The following is a 19,351-nucleotide window of genomic DNA, read 5'->3' on the forward strand; positions in this document are numbered from 1 at the left end:
GCTGAGAGCAAACAGCCCAATGCAGGGCTCGAACTCACGAACCCCGAGATCACGACCTGAGCCGAAATCAGACACTTAACCAACTGAGCCACCCAGGTGCCCTATGATCTGATGATTTTTATTCTTTATCCTGTTGATGTGGTTGGTTACACTGATTGATTTTTTTAACGTTTAGCCAGCCTTTCATACCTGGAATAAATCCCACTCTCTGCCCCTCCCCTGCTCACTCTCTGTCTCTCTCTCTCTCTGTCTCTCTTTCTCTCCAAAGTAAATAAACATTAAAAAAATTTAAAAAAAAACATTTAAAAAATGTGGGGTTCAAATGGGTAATATTGTGTTGAGGATTTTTGCATCTGTGTTCAGAAAAGGTATCAGTTTCCTTTCCTAGTTTCCTTTCTGTCATGTCTTTATCTGGTTTTTGGGACCAGGATAATCTATAAGAAAATGTGGAGAATAGGTATCATTTTTTTCTTAAATGTTTGGTAGAATCCACCAGTTAGGCCATTTGAGCCCAGCGGTCTCTGTTTTAAAATGTTATTAATTATGGGTTCAATGTCTTGAATAAGTATGGGCCACTCAGGTTATCTATTTTTTGTTGTTTACGTTTTGGCAGTTTATGCTTTTCAAGAATTTGGTTCATTTAGTCTAAAATATCAAATTTGTTGGGGCGCCTGGGTGGCTCAGTCGGTTGGGTGTCCGACTTCTGCTCAGGTCATGATCTCGCGGTCCATGAGTTCGAGCCCCGCGTAGCGCTCTGTGCTGACAGCTCGGAGCCTGGAGCCTGTTTCGGATTCTGTGTCTCCCTCTCTCTCTGACCTTCCCCCATTCATGCTCTGTCTCTCTCTGTCTCAAAAATGAATAAACGTTTAAAAAAAATTTAAAAAAATATCAAATTTGTTGGCATACAGTTATTCATAGTACTCTTTTATTATTCTTTAATCCATGAGATCAGTATTAATGACCTCTGTCTCATTTCAGAAACTGGTCATTTGTGTCTTGCCTTAATTCACCATTGGACTGGCTAGAGGTTTATTCATTTAATTGACCTTTTCAAAAACTAACTTTTGGGGTTTTTTGGTTTCTTCATGGTTTTCCTGTTTTCAATTGCATGTGAATTTCTACTCTTTTTTTTTTTTAATAATTTCTTTTCTGATTCTCTTGGTCTCTTTCCTCTAGTCTCCTAAAGTGCAAGCTTAGCTCTTTCTTCTTTTGTAACACGTGCACGTAGTGCTATATATTGCCCTCTTGCGAACCGCTTTCCCTGCAGCCCACAAATTTTAATGCTATCTTTTCCTTCTCATTAAATTCAAAATACTTTAAAAATTTCTCCTGCCCCTTCTTCTTCTCCTGCACCTTCTTCTTCTTCGACTTTGCCTTACTTGGAAGTGTGCTGTTGAATTTCCAAACGTTTGAAGGGTTATCCAGCTGCCTTTCTGTTACTGATTTTTTTCCTTTAGTTTAATGCCACTGTGGCCTGAGAGCAGACTGTGTATGTATTCTGCTCCTTTCATTTTGTCCTTGGGTGTGGCGTGGCCCAGAAGGTGGTCTGTCTTGGTGAATATTCCACGGCGGCATGAAAAGAATGCAATTTCTGCTGGACCGAGTGTTGTAGGACTACTATTAGGCTGGAGCCCTGTTCGTGTGGAGCGAAGGCGTGGGGGAGGGGAGGGCGTGCTATGATCTGTGATTCAGCATCAGCTTCCGTCGGCCTGTGTCTCAGGGCTGTGACCTTCACAAGTGTCTCTCTACGGTTCAGCTTTCCCGACTCCCTTCACTGACTGAAGTGTTCTCCATTTCCTTCCTTGAAGCCCTGATCCCAGTTGACTCTTTCCCCCACCCTTTATTAGGGGCAAAACGTCTTCAGGAGGCTGGAAGGGGATAGATATCCTTCCCTAGTTGGAATGCAGCTTTGGAAAAATAGTTTCCTCTGGAGACTAATATGTGGATTTGGCTTTCGGATGTGCCTCTCGTAGGAACAGCGTAAGAAGAACCAAAAGGGCTTGTGCCTTAAGTCTCTAGCAGTTGTTGACGTGAAAGCTGTTTGTGTAGCACATCAACAGACTCTTACACAAAAGGATTGTCAATCCCCTTAAAATGCCGTGGATGAGGTGACTGTAGGAGGCTCGAGGCTTGGATTAAACAGGTGAGAGAGGAGGCCAGAAACCAACTATGCGGACTGGCCAGTGAGCTTGCCAGGGTTGAACATGATTAAAATGGTGGAGGGGCGCCTGGGGGAGCTCAGTCGGTTAAGCATCTGGCTTCACCTCAGGTCATGATCTCGAAGTTGGTGCGTTCGAGCCCCGAGTCGGGCTCTGTGCCGACAGCTCAGAGCCTGGAGCCTGTTTCGGATTCTGTGTCTCCCTCTCTCTCTGCCTCTCCCCAACTTGCACTCCTTCTGTCTGTCTGTCTCTCTCTCTCAAAAATAAATAAATAAATAAATAAATAAATAAACACTTAAGAAAATTATAAAAGTAGAAACTCCAAAACTGTTTTGCTAACTTCTAGGCTAAAGGGAACCAAAATCTGTCCATCTTTCTGTTTGACATTCTAAGCCAGAGGCTGACATTCTCAAGTTTACCTCGGGGTCCGATGTGGCTGTTGGAGCTCTAGCCATCTCACTGCGTTCCAAGCAGAGAGGAAGAGAGGAAGTATAAAAAGGCTTTAAACATATGTGCCCATTTTTAGTGTATTTTCATATTTTCCCAAAATAAATCATTGGCTAGAAATTAAAATCAAGGAAGGCTAGATTCTTTGGAATCTTTTAGCTGAGTACACCATTGCCCCAAACAAATTCAGGGCCCTGTGACCATGGGAAAAGTGTAGAAAGACACTGGCTAGGCACCTAGTTGTGTCTCTACAGTGGCCTTCCCAGCACCCATCAAATCAACCAGGAGCAAAGCTGGCCTTGTCTCTAGGTGTCTTGTCCAGCCTGAAATCATGTGGTTTTGGGGGTGACTTAGGGAAGCCTGCTTGTCTTTGTGACCAATTGTGGGGGGTGGGGGTGGGAGTGGAGCGTGTATATCCTTTATTCCGTCCTTGTAAAATTACTAACTTTGGAACTGGCTAGTCTGACCTGCGTCCTGGAAAGCTGAGATTTCCCGTACTTTTCCGTTACCCCCAGGCTGCTCCCTCCTGGGGCAGGACCAGTCCTTTGGAGATTCATTCCTATGGATGAAGCAGGATGCGTTTCGAGCCTGGAAAATTGCCAGAGTGCAAAGCCTCCCGAGCAGAAGTCAGGCCAATAAACCAGGCAAATAAGGCTGTGTTGAAGGGGTACTTTTTCCTATGAAAGGTAAAATACTGTGTAAGGCAGAGTGTGCTGGGGCATGATGGTAATGAAGTTCTCAGAGCAGGGGAACCAGAGACGGGCAGGTCTGAATTGCAAAAAGCCACCTGTCAAACCGTGATTAAAATTAGTGGCTGCCATTTGTAGACAGAGAAGACTGATACCAATGCTGTAAGACTTGCCTTCCAGGAGAGAAACAAAGGTTCGGGCAGGGCAGTAGATGTCCCCCAGAGGAACGTGCTGAGCTGTAAGTGTGTGAGTCTGCTGTTTCCCCATAGAGAAAACCCCCAGAACTTTTTGGAAATGTTTTGCCCCAGAAATTACTGGAAATTAGGTCAGTCTGGGAACCCCTGAAGAACAGTGGGGATGGACAAATCTTTAGAGCCGAGGGCGTCGTTTGTTTGTAATAGTTAACGTTTCCATTCACTTTCTTCCTCTTATTATTTGTTTAACGTTTATTCATTTTTGAGAGACAGGGAGAGACACAGCATGAGTGAGGGAGGGCCAGAGAGAGAGGGAGACACGGAATCCGAAGCAGGCTCCAGGCTCTAACCGACTAAGCCACCCAGGCGCCCCTCCATTCACTTTCATTTGAAACAGAAATCCATATATCTCTACTCGAGTAAGCAAGCACTTTTTAAACAATATGGTGACAGCATTCTTTTCTGAAAAAAAAAAAAATGATTGAAGGTTTTTTGTTCTTTATGCAATAATAATAATAATAATAATTAGGTATTAGGGAGTATGTTAGCACATTCTTGGAGCCCGAAAGGGAGGCAACAAATCATACCTTTTAGTAACACACCCCAGAGGTCTTATGTATTACACATCACATTTTTTTAGATTTTTTTTTTTTTTTTAGTTTATTTATTTGAGAGGGACAGTGACAGTGCAAATGGGGGTTGGACAGAGAGGGAGACAGAGAGAGACAGAGAGTCCCAAGCAGGCTCCGCAATGCCAGTGCAAAGCCGGATGCGGGGCTGAAACCCACGAAACCCTGAGATCACGACCTGAGTCGAAACCAAGAGTCAGACGCTCAACTGACTGAGCCACCAGGCTCCCCTTTTTAGATTGGTTTTAAGTTAAAAACTCTACTTTTTAACAGGCAAAGTGCTTAATCTCTATGTCCAGAAGTCAAAGGTCATCCATCTGCCTTTATTTTTTTTTAATTTTTTTTTTAACGTTTATTTATTTTTGAGACAGAGAGAGACAGAGCATGAACAGGGGAGGGGCAGAGAGAGAGGGAGACACAGAATCTGAAACAGGCTCCAGGCTCTGAGCGGTCAGCACGGAGCCCGACGCGGGGCTCGAACTCACGGACCGCGAGATCGTGAACTGAGCCGAAGTCCGACGCTCAACCCACCGAGCCACCCAGGCGCCCCATCCATCTGTCTTTAGAGAAGCAGTAACAATAGCAACTCGTCTTTATTCTTCAGGGTGAATATTCACAGGGCTTGAACGTGGTGACGCTGCTTCTCAACGCTTTCCCCTTGGGGCTGTCTGGACACGGTGACCTTGGGAGGAAGGCCTGAGCTCTCCGTGGTCACATTCCTTGCCCCCTTCACTCCTCTGGCAGCTGAGCGAGGCCACCGCGTGCTGGCGCGCCCCGGGAACGCGGTGTCCCCGTGTCAGACACACATCGCGCAGGAGCCCCGTGGGGGCGACCCCGGGGGCAACAATCAGGCGGGAGGCTCGACGCCCACCCGAGTTTCCGCACGGGCCCAGTGGGTAGAGTCGGTTTGATTTTCACTCCCTGTGGTGCCAACAGGAGGGAGATGGCCGCTGGGAGCACTCATCAACGGGGTCACCGAGGGCTGAGGTGTCTACACTCTGAAGGTAACACTGAGAGGTAGCAGGGAAAACCCCCTGGGCCGCCGCTCTTGGACAAAGCCACCGTTTCTGGGATCTAAGTCGTTCGTCTGTTCCAAGGCGGGGCAGCGCCCCCTCTGCTCGGCTCTTTGGGTTTGGGGGGCCTCCACCCACTGGCTTTTGGGCTTGAGTCTCTGTCTCTCTCTCTCTCGCCTTACCTTCTAGCTCAATTCCATTCGGCCCAAAGTATTTCATAAAGCTCCTGATGAATAATTCACGCGAATGTACTAACGGTGTATACATTTTAAAGGAGGAGCCTCCTGGAGCGAGTTCGGCTTTAATAATGTAACAATGTAATGATTCGATGTTGCCAGAAAAGCAGAATTTAATCACACATCTCTCCTCTCCCTCCTGACCCACCTGTCACAGACGGTTGGCTAATAAATGGGAAGGAAGATTTACTCGTGGAGAATTCTATCAGGGAAGAATCATCATTTGCTCTGTGTCCGCCTCCTCCTTCCTCGGGAGGCTCGATGCCAGAACTTCCTCCCCAATCAGGATGTTATTGATCATCCACGGCACAGCTTTTGTGTGGGAAGCAGGCCAGCAACGTGGCCTTTCAGCATGTTGGTGGCCCGGGCACCCCCACTGTCTCACTTCGGTCCCGCCGTGCCTGATGAATGTCACCTGGCGGCTGACTAAATTAAATTAAAAGCAAAGCAAAACAACCATCACCACTATGCAGTGACAGAAAAGAAAAAAAAAAAAAAAAAAAAAAAAAAAAGACAAACAAAAAACCCAAACCGACAGCCCAAGCATATCACACCTAATATTTCAAACTTCATAAAGCTTTCCAGGAGACTGACATGCCATTTTTCATAGGAGACAGAGAGAGGACAGTCTCACTCCTGTCCCCTCTCCTCACCTGCCTGCGAAACAAAACAAGCAAGAACACAACCTAAGGGAAATATGCAAACTGTTGTTATAGGATGTAAGTGGGCTACTTTCAAATTGCTGCTACTCACCTGACAGCATAGAGCAGGGATCGCCCTCCTCTTGCGGGTAAAACACGGGTCTGTGGACCACAGCCTCATGAGCCTGCAAAGAGCCAACTGTGAAAGCCTTCAATAGCTACCACGTAAAGCGTTTGGCCCTAAAGGAAAGATAAAGCACAGTGCGTGGATAGAGAGGGTTAAAGGACGGGTGGGAACAGGGTGTGGCTGATGCGGGAAAGAACATTCTGGGCACAGATGGCAGCCAGGCCGGGATTGCAAGCTGGGGGTCCGGAGGGTGCTGTGGACAGCAGAGGAGGTGAGTGGAACTATCAGGAGGGAGGGCAGCAGGAGGAGAGATCCCCAAGATTCAGGCCTCCCCCCGGGACAGGGCTTTGGAGCCCTTTTTAAGGACTTTGTCTTTACCCTGACTGAGATAGAACCCAATGTAGGAGGCTGGTCAGAGGAGAGATATTTCCTTAAATTTAAAGGCTCCTGGTTTTGTGGAGAATCGACTCTAGGAAGGTAGGCCTGAGGCACAGACCCCAGCAATTCCTAAAAGGCCATTGCAATAATCCAGGCAAGAGGTGCTGGTGCCTCGGACCAGACTAGTTGGGACGTGGGAGCGTTGATCGGGGGGCTGGGAATGAGAAGGGGTCAGTTCAGGATATATCTGGGAGGTGATGTGGACAGGATTGGGTAACTGGTTGCACACAGGGTCTGAGAAAATTAAGAAGGTAAAGAATGACTCCACGGGGTTGGAGTCTGGGCTACCTCAGGGCGTCACAGTCGAGGGCAGGTCCCGAAGCCCGTATTGTGGAAGCTGGAACGGGACCAAGGCAGAAGCAGCATGCCATGAGGGGCGTGACAGGCCGCCGCTTAATGTTAACGAACTGATCGTTGGATTCCATCTCCAACGAACTGATCGCTGTTCGTTTCTTTCTCCCACCAAGGCTCCTGGGCCTTCTGTGATTGGCTTTCAGTCCCTGACCTTCTGGGGTTAGGTGTGCAGCCCGCAGAGGGTGGAAACCCCGCCCCACCAGAAACCCCTGGAGCCACAGGCCCCCTGCACCTGACGCGTTTCTCCGCCGAACTGCCCAGCCCCTTCTGCGCCCGCATGGGGACAGGGGGCGGGGCGGTGGGCGGGTCTCTTCCCAAGCCAAGAACACGTGCTCACAGGGTAGCAGGGATGTCAGCGTTGATGCTTCTCTAAGAACGTGGCCTGTCCTGTGGGTGTCATTTAATGAAGGCGAATTACCTGTATAAATGAATTGTAATAACAGATCGAAATCATAAAAGCTTGACGCTTTAATTTACTCCCGGAAGAACTCCAGAAAAACAGAGATGTTTCCGAAATCTTTTTTTTTTTTTTCTGAATTTGTTTTCTGATTCCATCTTCAGAAGCTGTGCCATGTGACATTCACAAAAGCAATCTATGTGCATCCGGGATAGAAATACGCTTCTCAGATGCAGGTGCGCCCTGTGAATCGGAAACTGTGTGACTCCCTATCATTTTGGCCACAATTCGTTTCTTGTTAGTAGTGAATTTATGAATCCCAGCTTTCTGCTTTCAAACCTCGCCCTCAGATTCCCCTTTTACTGCTCAGGATGCAGCAAGATAAAAGGAGAAAATGGAGTTGTGATTGCAGAGATTCCATTGTTTCTTGATTATGACCAAAAATGAGATCAAAAAACACATGTTTAGAGCTTCAAGTATCCTGCGAGACTAGATGTAATTCCAGAAAGCTGGGATGACCTCCCGCCTGGATTCCCAATGTCTCCCCTGGGAATCTTCTCCTGTCTGCTCAGTGAGGCTTCGTCATTTAATGGCGCATCAAACAGTGTAAACCGAAGAGTTAGGATTCAAATGCAAATCTGTTAGGTAAGGTTATGTTAGTATTGCAATAGATAACCCCCAAATTCCCATGCTGAACACAACAAAGCTCTATTTCAGCTCCTGTAACAGTCCCACACGGGGGTGATTAATTGCTGATGGGACAAGAGGGTTGAGGGACCAGGCTGATGGAGGCAGCTGATCAGTCTGTTTCCTACAACCCCACTGGACATTGCCATCTAGCCAGGCTGGGATGAGAGAACTTGGAGAAAACAAGCCTGTTTTTAACCGTTTCAGTCTGGTAGGGATATGCTTCCTGGGTGGAAACTAATATTTATCCTAAATCCATGGGAGCATCCAAAGATGGGGGGAATCTCAGGGACATGGGAGAGAAGTCAAAATGGCATGGCTTATGTCAGCGAGATAAAGCAAACCGGCCAGAGGAGGACCTTGTAGTTACAATTTTGCCTGGTGATTTATTTACTCCCGTTGTCCTTACTCTTAATGAATTCTCATTAATTCTTTCATTCCAGATCTATTTGCAGGTGAGAAGATTATGATACCTGTATTTCAGGGCTTGGGAGGAAAAAAGGTGTCAATGTTGCAACATAATGAAATAAAGTCATAGCCCTAAATTCTAAGCCTGGTTGGGAGAGAGCTGTAAATCTCAATGTGGTTTTTCCTCAAAATTTTTCCACCTGTGTTCTGAGTGCGAATGCCCATTTTCAGGGAAGAATGTGTCCTAGATCTACGTCCACTGATGGAACTACAAAATTTCTCCTTAATTTTTTCTTTTCTTTTTTTTTTTTTTTTATAGATAGAGAGCTATGCAGAAGAGGGGCAGAGGGAGAGAGAGAGAATCCCAAGCAGGTTCCATGCTCAGTGCAGAACCTGACCCAGGGCTTGATCCCTGGGACCTGAGACCATGACCTGAGCCGAAACCGAGAGTCTGACACTTAACCGGCTGAGCCACCCAGGTGCTCCCAAGATTGATCTTTTACCTGATTTATAAATCAATCGGGTGCAGGTTTGAAGAAAGAAAGACTAGATTGGGCATCTATTAAGAACAATTTTGAGCCTGGAGAGAATTGATAAAAAGAACAATCAAAGGTGAGTTTAGAGAATATGCTAGTAAGTGAAGCCTCTCTGTCGGAGCCCATCTCTCTGAGCTGTCAGCACAGAGCCCAAACGCGGGGCTCGAACTTACGAACCATGAGATCGTGACCTGAGCCAAAGTCGGATGCTCAACCGACGAAGCCACCCAGGCTCCCCTCAGTGTTATGGCTTTTCTCTCCTCTGTCTTGACAGCCCTTTTATCACAGCTGAAGACTGACTTATCCTGAATGAGCACGTCTTTACTTTTTCCCTCTCCAGCTTTGTTGAGAGTTCTGGGTAAAGACAATGAGTTGTAAGAATTTGCCTGGGGTAAAGAAATTCCTTCGTACGTATCTAACAATCCAGGTGGAAGTGGAATCCGACTTTGGTTTTGTCTGTGGAAGATGCATCACTTTTGTGCCCCACGTACTAGGTTAAACTTGGAGGTTCACTTTTAACCCCACATGACCGCTTTTACACGGAATTCATTTACATAAACACAACTCAAAATATTATACATTTCATGGTTTTCAAAAAGCAGTCTGTATAGAAGATGCTTCCCTGTTACTCCCTGACACATCACGCCCCAAACCGGCCAGTCTTGATTTTATCTGTGAGTCTGTCCCTGTGTCAACGGGACCAGGATGGTGTGCTTTTGGAGGTCTAGTTTTTCCTTTCCACAGGTTTCCACCTCTGCCGTTTCTGTTGGGGCCTTGAGTAGCAATGGGTTTCCCCAAATGGTGTCTTTCTTACTTTCCCTTTTCTTGCAGCCGCAGTGACCTTGTACATCACAGAATCAGGAGGATTAGGGTCAGAGCCGAATTAAAGCCCAAGGTTAATGCACACCATTCTTGGGTTCTATGGAAGGTTTTAACGACTTCTGATTGACAACTTAGAGGCCTTTTTTGCTTGTTTTTTTCTTTCTGAGTTTCAGTTACATAGTTTTACCATAAGACATGATATAAATGACTTATTTATGTACTGCTAAAGTTCTTTAAGTTTTGCAGTGTTTACAGAGACTCTAACTTCTTATAAGAAAGTATTTGCAACTAAAAAATAAACCCAACCACCAATTTATATGGTGCGAAGCAAAAATATCTACTGACGGTTTTATTATTTATTTACTTATTCATTTATGTTTTAAATATAATCTGTTTTCAAGTTAGCTAACATACAGTGTATACAACGTGCTCTTGGCTTCAGGGGTGGCTTCCCATGATTCATTGCTTACCTACCACACCCAGTGCTCATCCCAACAAGCGCCACTGATGGTTTTAAACAAAGTTCTTGTGAAATTAGCCTCAAAGAGAAAAAGAAAAAACAAAACAAAAAAAACCCCTAACCATTGATACAGATTAGAATTCTATCTTCAGTAGATCCTGATAGAGAAGCAGACATTTTTTCTAGACGGGGAGTCTAACAACTGGTTTTCTGAATGTAGAAGCCCCCAGGCGGACCTAGGAACTCATGAGATAGGGTAAGAAGTTTCTGGAACAAATCAGAATCTAAAACCATATCTCTAGGAGGGATACAATTGGCTAAGGGTTCCTTTAAGCCTGTGCTCCAAGCCAGGGCCCCCCGGAAGGTAGACTGGAGTCGTTTCTATACCCCAGTTGCAACATACATCTTGACCTTTGGGCATTCAGTCCCCTGCCTTATTGAAACATGAAGTCAACAGACATAAGACTCTTACAGGTTTGATTACTTCTACAGTGTTTCCTTTTATAAAGTATTTCTGTTTTTCCAGCAGACATGACTTACTTGATTATGCTAGGGAATTGGCTAAAGAAGTTACTTAAATATTTAAAAGGGAAATGTTGATTCCTGTTGCTAAAGCACATTAACAATTAGCAGAACTACTAAGATAATATCTCTTAGGTAATACCAAATTAATAATTCATGGAGGTGAACCCTCAGAAGAGTACAAGACAAAGTGAGCAGAGAATCTGGGGTGGATCCAACTATTTCTCAGCAAATTCAGACCTTTGTAGGGACCAGCCAGTTCCGGCCAGTGGGAAGCTTTATCTCAGAGCATGACTTTTTTCAAAGAATTCTACCATGGTTTGAGGTTAATGGAGTCGCACAAAAACTTGACTGGATGGGGAATGACATTGCTCAGGTGAAGGAAGTAACAGTACTCCATACATCACTCTACCTTCATAGCAAATGTGGATAAATTTTGAATTATAAAGACGTAAGCCAATACCATCGGAGTCTTTTTAATTACTGGCTGAAGCTACATAAAATCTTAGCGATTGAAGAATTAAATACTTTTGTACGCCTATTGAAAATGAGCTGCTTCATTTAAAAAAAAAATAGGGATACAATACCATGAACTAATCTCCAGACCTTCTTATTCAATTATGATAGTCATCTCACTAGTGCCCATTTTCTGGGCCAGGACCCTGTCTAAGATCAGCATTGCATTTCATTGACCTGTCTTCTCAGTCCACTCAGGCAATCTGAGATAGATCCTCAGTCTTTGGACACATTTAAAGAGTAATTTGGTTTTATTTATTCTAGGAGATGCAGAATTAAGAACTCGGGTCTGTCAAGTCAGGAAATCTGGGGCTCTGGTCACAGGTCTCTCCCTGTAGGGTATTCTGAATCTAAGCCAGTTTGTCTGTATGAATCCAAGTTTATATCACTTATCAAATAAGGGAGTTGGACAATATTAAAGGTTTTCCAACTTCTTACCACCAAGGACGTTTTTTAAAAATTATTTTTATCTTCCGTATCATGAAAAGATTTGGCTTGCGACCCAAACTGAGCTACTTCGATCATTTTTGGCAGTCAAAATATAATAAGTCTCATAAAATAAGTAGGTTCTTTATCAGACATGCAAATAACAAACGAGCATATGTTACGTTATGAAACATACGAGTATCGTAGGTGTTCAGGGAAAGAGAAATTGATAACCAAAGGGAATGTGCCACAGTTTCATAACTTTCTAAAATATGAACTCAAAACTTGGTAAGTACTCAACTGGCCTATCCGTTGTTGGAGAGTTTTGAAGGGGGAGAAGGTGAATCATTTCTTTTTCTGACTGTTGTCTCTGGGCTTACGCAGCAGGCGTATGTTGAGCTACAGGTAGTTACAAATACATCAGGATTATGGGCTTTTCGGTGTCACAGTCTTCTTCTGCTCTGAGTGGATTTCGATGCCTAATGTGCTCCTAAGAACATGGCTTTGACAATTGGTAACAAAATTCGACTTTGACAATCTCCTGTGTAAGATACATTAACGGTTCCATTGCATTTCATCTTAAAAGCTACATTTTGACTGTGTAAGATATACTTTCAGATAACTTTGAGTTTCCTTGTTTCTTAAAGGAATTATGTAAGTGTAACAGAGAAACTGTGATGACCCCTACTGATGTAGTCCAGCTTGAACATATCCAAACTCAAAATGCCTACTAAATATTAAATTAAATTAGTTAAATTAAATTAGATTAGATTAGATTAAATGTGATAGAGTCCAGGAAGCTTCTGGTTACAGTCCATGAATGGTAGGCTTGAAGCACATAAGGTAAATGTGGATTCACTTAAAATCTGGGTTGGCATTTTTTTTTCCTGAAGTAGATTTTTGAGTCTTAGAAAGAAGCGTATTAAAACTTAAACTTAATAATTTTTAATATACAAGTTCCAGAAATAAGAACAATTTCAATATAACTTACTTTAAGTCAAATGGCCCTGGGGGGCCTGGGAGGCTCAGTCCTTTGAGCAGCCAGCTCTTGATTTTGGCTCAGGTCATGATCCCAGGATAGTGGGATCGAGTCCCACATCAGGCTCGGGGCTGAGCGCTCTCTCTCTCTCTCTCTCTCTCTCTCTCTCTCTCTCCCCCACTCTCATTTTGTCTCCCTCTCTCACAAAATAAATAAATTAATTAATAAATAAACAAACCTTAAGTTAAATGGTTCTTAAGGTTATGTTATTGTATAACCTAGAGCTATTGTAAATTATAATGTATCCATTCATATAATTCATTGTATTTATTTGTAATCACTCTAAATGTTACACAATAGACTTTTAAGAGATTGGGAGTCCCTACACAGTCACCCCGTCACACCTAATTTTTCAAGCGGGGACCTGAATGAGTCCCGAGAGACGCAACGATGTGCTAACCATGGCAAAGTGGGCGTCACCCCTCAGGGGTTCTGCTGTCCCAGTCGGCAGAACTGGGGCTCTTCTGTACCACACCTAACACCGCCTTCTTCATGGGAAAGGACCCACGGGTATGGTTTTTCCCTTATTACCTTAAACAAACACCGTAGGCAGAATGTATTAATAAGTGGGAGGCTTTTACAGAGAACTGAATGCTGCGCTCGTGGACGTGATGGAAAAGTGTATTACAGGGACCAGACCAGTCTCTGGACCAACAAAAGGGGAAAACACAACGCATAAGTTGATTGCAGAAAAAAATAAAATAAAATAAAATAAAATAAAATAAAATAAAATAAAATAAAAGAAGGAAAGAAAGACAAGTCCTTGACTTCTTTGTCTCTCTGGGAACATATGGTAAGAATAGCGCGACCTCCTTGTGATGATTCAGTGGTTTTTGCACAAACTGATATCAAGCAGTTCTGAGAGGCGTGAGAAGGAGATCCCTACCCACTCTCGTCTTACCAGTTGGGATCCAGGACGAGCAAGAAAATGGTTGGCAGGGGAAAGACAGCCTCTCATGAGGGTTGGTTCCATAATTTCTGTAAACTCTTATGTAATCTTGTAACTCGTGATTCTGAAAGGAAAAGTTCTGAAGGGACAAGCAGAATACTGCTCCTCATGTAATGGAGAGAATACTGTCTTCTTTTGTGTCTCATGGAAGGAGTAGCCGGTAACTTAATGCCTGTTATTCCCTAAATCGGTGGTTCCAGTGTGTGAAGCCCAGAGGAGCAGCCCTACCATCATCTGGGAACTTGCTAGAATTCTTGCCACCCTCCCCCCAGGACTACCGGATCAGAAATTCAGGGGACAGTCCCAGCAACCCACGTTTTAACAAGCCCTCCGGGTGAGAGTGCCTGCTGAACTTTGAGAGCTACGACCCTAAATCATGCCCATATGTCCACTTAAGCTTTCCTGAAGGCTGTAGCAGACGAAAATAATACCATGCAGCTGGATTTCATGCATTTAGAATCCACATTTTCTGCTTTCCTAATGTATATGGAACCGTAAAGAGAAAGTCATGCTGATAGCTCCCTCATCACGGGAATGGTGGTGTTTCTGCAATGCTTCCCTGAGAAAATGCGCAGGGCGCAAAGAAAATGGGGGCACGACACTAAAGGGGTTGTGCCATTGGAAATCGACCCACTGTCTAGAACCAAGAAGATTTTCTGGGGCAATTCTGAGAGTGTCATCCTTTCCACCGAGAAGCGGTACATGAGAGAGATCAGTTCAATCCAACACAGACTTAGGTGATTTGATTTCAGAGATGATTGTAGCCCGATTGATAACAGACCTGGGATTTATGTAAAAAGAAGAACAGCTCATGCACTAACGTTTGTCTTGTGGTCCGATAGTTTCAGCCACCTATTCCTTGTTTAGGATTTTTACAATTTTCCACTTGATCTCCTGGCTGCTGGGAGTTCATGGTCCCTGGAACTTTCCCTCTCCTTCCCTCCTGGGAAGCACGTTGGTTCACCTTAGCTTCCCTGAGATGGAGAGAGAAGCCAGTGCACGTGCGTCTTGGTGGGACCTCACATAGACACTCCCAGGATAGAGTGAATCAGCCTAGGAAGAGAAATCCCAAGTAAAAAAATGAGTTATAGATTGTCTCTTGATTCTTAAGGGAATATGAAGGTACAAATTCCAATCCACTTGCACAAAAATCTGCCCAAATACTGTGTCCTTTTTGGTATAGATTCTCAAAATTTGGGGGGAAAATGGGATAGACTGCTCAGGTCCTTGACAGAACTAAGACAGAATGAATAGAAAGGCACCTAAACTTTCCTTCTTCTTTTGAATCTTACTTGGCCAAATTCCCCATTGGGGAATAGTTGGTCATAATTAATGGATTATGAGCCAGACTAACCAAGGTGATGGAATAAATTTAAAGGAATCTTAGTTGGCCAAATTCCCCATTGGGCAATAGTTGGTCATAATTAATGGATTATGAGCCAGACTAACCAAGGTGATGGAATAAATTTAAAGGAAAAAGCAACAAAACTCAAAGTATATGTCAGCACCTATTAATGCTGCCAGTAAGAAGGGCAAGGCTGGAGATGGGCTAGAGGTGCTACCAGAGCACATGTCAAAATAAAGACCACCGGTGGTCAGGTGAGAAGGCCACCAGGAAGCAAGGCACTTTGGGAAAAAACCTCCTGGAGACCCAGAGTTGAGTCTGTAGGATAAGGAAGGGAGGTGAGCTGCCTCTCTCTTCTCCCTGCGTCCTGCACAGCTACATCCTTCTGGAAAGCAATTCTATGAATATAGACTTCCATTTCTTTGGATTCAGGTCTGTGATTCCCACCTCCACCCACAGCCCAAAGGCTCAGGCAACCAAGTTACTGGCAGTTTTCAGTCTTGCATCAGTAATTTGTGACCAAAAGAAAAGCACTTCTCTGAATTCAGATGGGGAGAACCACTGGGAGGGATCCTGGAAAAAGCAAAGTGTAAGTCTAAGCTCTTCAGAGAAACCAAACCAAGAGGAGATGATAGATGAGAAAGAGAGAGACAGAGAGACAGAGAGAGACAGAGAGAGAGAGAGAGAGAGATACATAGAGAGATACATAGGTAAATAGGTAGGTAAGTAAGTAGATAGATAGATAGATAGATCATTGATTTGAAGTAATGAGCTCACATGATGGAACCAGCAGTCTGGAAACTAAGGCAAGAGCTGATGTTGCAGCCTTATGTCTGAAACCCACAGGGCAGGCTTGCACACTGGAAACACAGGTAGGTTTCCATGTTGCAGCTTTGAAGGTGAATCTTTCTTCAAGTTTTGCCCTTAAGGCCTTCAACTGATTGAGGAGGACCACCACATCATCAAGAATAATCTATCAAGAGTAATCATATCTACAAAATACCTTCAGAGCAACATCGGGACTAGTCTTTGACCAAACAACTGGGCACCACGGCCTGGCCAAGCTGACACATGAAGCTAACCATCAGACACAGTCAAATCTTCTGGCACTTTCCCCATCCTTCTGGAAGACATGCTGCAAAATTCTAATACATTCCCTGGTGTGGCTTCAGTAGAGAGGAGCCTCACTGTGTAAATACAGAGCACGGCAGGGTTTGCGTCAACACTTACGCACACAGAGAGTCGGGCCTCGGTATCCTTCATCTGAAGGGCAGGTAATCAATTAATCAATTCAAGAATTTCGAATACATCAGCAGTTGCTAAAAATGATGCCACGTCCCATACAGTTGTGTGCCTTCATTTTGACACATTTGGTTTTTACTGAAGTGACTGGTTACCATCATGTTTTTTTCTTTTGACAGAAAAATTGGCTTCAGCAAATCCCTTATATCTTTCAATTTCTTATACTTTTAATCCCATGTTTGGAATTATTTTAATTTTATTTTTTTAATGTTTATTTATTTTGACAGAGAGAGAGAGAGAGAGAGAGAGAGAATCTGAAGCAGGCTCCACAGTGTCAGCACAGAGCCCAGTACAGGGCTTGACCTGACCAACCAGGAGATCATGACGTGAGCTGAAATCAAGAGTCAGATGCTTAACCGACTGAGCCACCCAGGTGCCCCTATTTTGATTTTCTTTGTAAAGTTTGTATTGTAGACGGGACTAGTTTGTTCGTGTTGGAAATACAGGTTTCTTGAAAATATTTATGTTTTTCCATTGTTTATAATTTGTTTTCTCTTACAATGCAGTATTTGTCTTTACCATAAACTCATGGCTTCTCAACATTTTATTTTTTTAAATTTTTTTAATGTTTATTTATTTTTGAGAGAGAGAGAGAGAGCAGGGAGGTGGGGGCAGAGAGAGGGAGACACAGAATCTGAAGCAGGCTCCAGGCTCCGAGCTGTCAGCACAGAGCCGGATGTGGGGCTTGAACTCACAAACCACGAGACCGTGACCTGAGCCGAAGTCGGACACTCAACCGGCTGAGCCACCCAGGTGCCTCGGCTTCTCAACATTTTAATGGAACTGTCTTTACTAGTGGGCATCCCTCCTAGTTCTCATCCTCCCCCCAGCTTCTTGCCTTCAGTCTCCTGAGGGGTAAGAAATGGACTCTCATTGGTTGATTACTTTCTAGGCCAACTTCCCTTCTTTCATATTGCAACTTTCCTGCACTTCTATTTTTATCAAATCCAGCGTTTCCTGATTTTCCTTTATTTTTCTTTCAGGGATTACTCCCTTATTTTGTTGAGGTATAGCCTTACATAGCTTTGTAGGAAAAGAAACACTTAGTTATTTCATATTTTAAAATGTTTCCATTCTTGGGGCGCCTGGGTGGCTCAGTCGGTTAAGCTTCCGACTTCAGCTCAGGTCATGATCTCACACCCCGTGAGTTCGAGCCCCCCGTCGGGCTCTGCACTGACAGCTCAGAGCCTGGAGCCTTCTTCCGATTCTGTGTCTCCCTCTCTCTCTGGGCCTCCCCCCTTCATGCTCTGTCTCTCTCTGCCTCAAAAATAAATAAACATTAAAAAAAATTTTTTTTTAATGTTTGTATTCTTGCCTCGTGTGGTAGTTCACCTACACTTAGAACTTTCAGATTCAAAACCTTGCCCCTCAGAACTTTGAGGGTGTTGATGACCTCTTGTCTCTTGACAGTGTTCCTATAAGGAAATATGGTGAACATTTTTTAAACATCGTTTTAACAAGCACGGAACTTTCAAGGCACGTATCTATCCTGAAATCCAGGGAAGATGATTCTATTCTGCTTGAAATTTTATCATTGTAGAAAATTCCAAAACCAAAGGCAAAGTTGGTAGAGTGTGTACATAGCAAAAACAATATACCTCTCCCAATGCTGCATTTACAGAGGATGGATTCACGCTGTTGTGCATAGACGTGAGCCTCTGCCTACTTCAGCTTTTTTTTACGTGTTTATTTATTTTTGAGAGAGAGAGAGAGAGAATGAATCCCAAGCAAGCTGCAGGCTCCAGGCTCCGAGCTGTCAGCCCAGAGCCCAACACAGGACCCGAACTCACGAACCGTGAGATCATGACCTGAGCCGAAGTCGGACGCTTAACCGACTGAGCCACCCAGGCACCCCATACATGTATTTTCTGCACAATAAAAGGAATACTACCAAATGTTTGTTATGGTAAGAAGTTGTTAGGTCTGAGACGGTTGTACGTCATTTGTTGGACACGGACATACAGCCTCTACCACTTGTCATTCTGCAGCTTTCCTTGGCCTTGGCACTTGTCCCGTTCTTGTGTCTGCTTCAGTCTCCCATCCAGAATTCTTCATTATTTTGGATTTTTTAGAAGTGCCTTTACTGCCACTTTAATGGAATCTTCAGAAGAAGACCCAAACAGGCGGGCTCAGTCTCACATTTTGGACGGGAAGCAATGTGATACGACTGTGGTTCATTTCCCCAGCAACTGCCTCCCCGAAATACTGTATATGTGACCTCTATCTCTTTTCTTGTTTTGAGCCATTGAAATTACTTGAATTGTGACCATTTTTAGACTCCTACCAAGAATTAAATGGGGGGAGTTAGGAGAGAATCAGGAAACTCATCTGATAAGTCAATAGTTTGAAGGTACCTATGTTTTTAACTTTGAGATGTTAACTTCGGTGAAGTGTTCAATTCCTAAGCGTAATAATGGGATTAACTTGGCGGTTAACGCGATGAACACAAAGGAAGAAACCCCATCTCCTTAGTGGTGGGGATTCTGTTCGTTATTCTCCCCGTTCTCTTGGGAAGCCCTCTCGCGGGAATGGATTTCTAGGGAGGCATAGACATCTGGAGAGACTTCCCTAAGAAACTGAGGACACCAAGTTCAGAGTCAGCATTCACATGAGATGTGTTGGCAAGAAAGATATTTACCTGACACTGAGGATTTGCGTATTTAAAATGCAAGGCATGCAGGCGCTTGCAAAGTAGAGCGAACACGTCCATGCACTGAACGTCACAAAAGACTCAGAGTGGCACAGACAGGTCCCCAGAGTTTAGTTTCTGTTTGTGTGACCCACGTAGTCAAAAGAAGATTGTCTTTGGCCATTATAGGCTTGATTAAAATTGTGGTCTTGGCACGTGTATGTAGCTAGACTAAATATCAGACCAAACTCAAGATCTGTGCAGGGAGACAGGGGATCAGCCCAGCGCGCGTTCGTGTGAGAGCCGTGGCCGGATGTTACAAAACTTGGCCGCGGTGAGCTTTGTTTTACAGGAGGACATGAACGCTGACTTCGAGGTGGTGTGCT

At 44.2% G+C, this 19,351-nt stretch overlaps 1 long non-coding RNA gene across 1 annotated transcript; it reads right to left on the reverse strand.

Moving 5' to 3' along the window:
- Positions 1–5,160: 5,160 nt before the first annotated feature.
- LOC125935189 (uncharacterized) lies at positions 5,161–7,158 on the reverse strand. Its single transcript, XR_007461621.1, has 3 exons — positions 6,862–7,158; positions 6,121–6,248; positions 5,161–5,793 (listed from the first exon to the last, which is right to left on the reverse strand). It is a non-coding gene; the product is annotated as an uncharacterized LOC125935189 (long non-coding RNA).
- Between the last annotated feature and the right edge of the window lie 12,193 nt (positions 7,159–19,351).

The sequence above is a fragment of the Panthera uncia genome (genome assembly GCF_023721935.1).
Source record: "Panthera uncia isolate 11264 chromosome A1 unlocalized genomic scaffold, Puncia_PCG_1.0 HiC_scaffold_17, whole genome shotgun sequence".
NCBI classification, from domain to species: domain Eukaryota; kingdom Metazoa; phylum Chordata; class Mammalia; order Carnivora; family Felidae; genus Panthera; species Panthera uncia.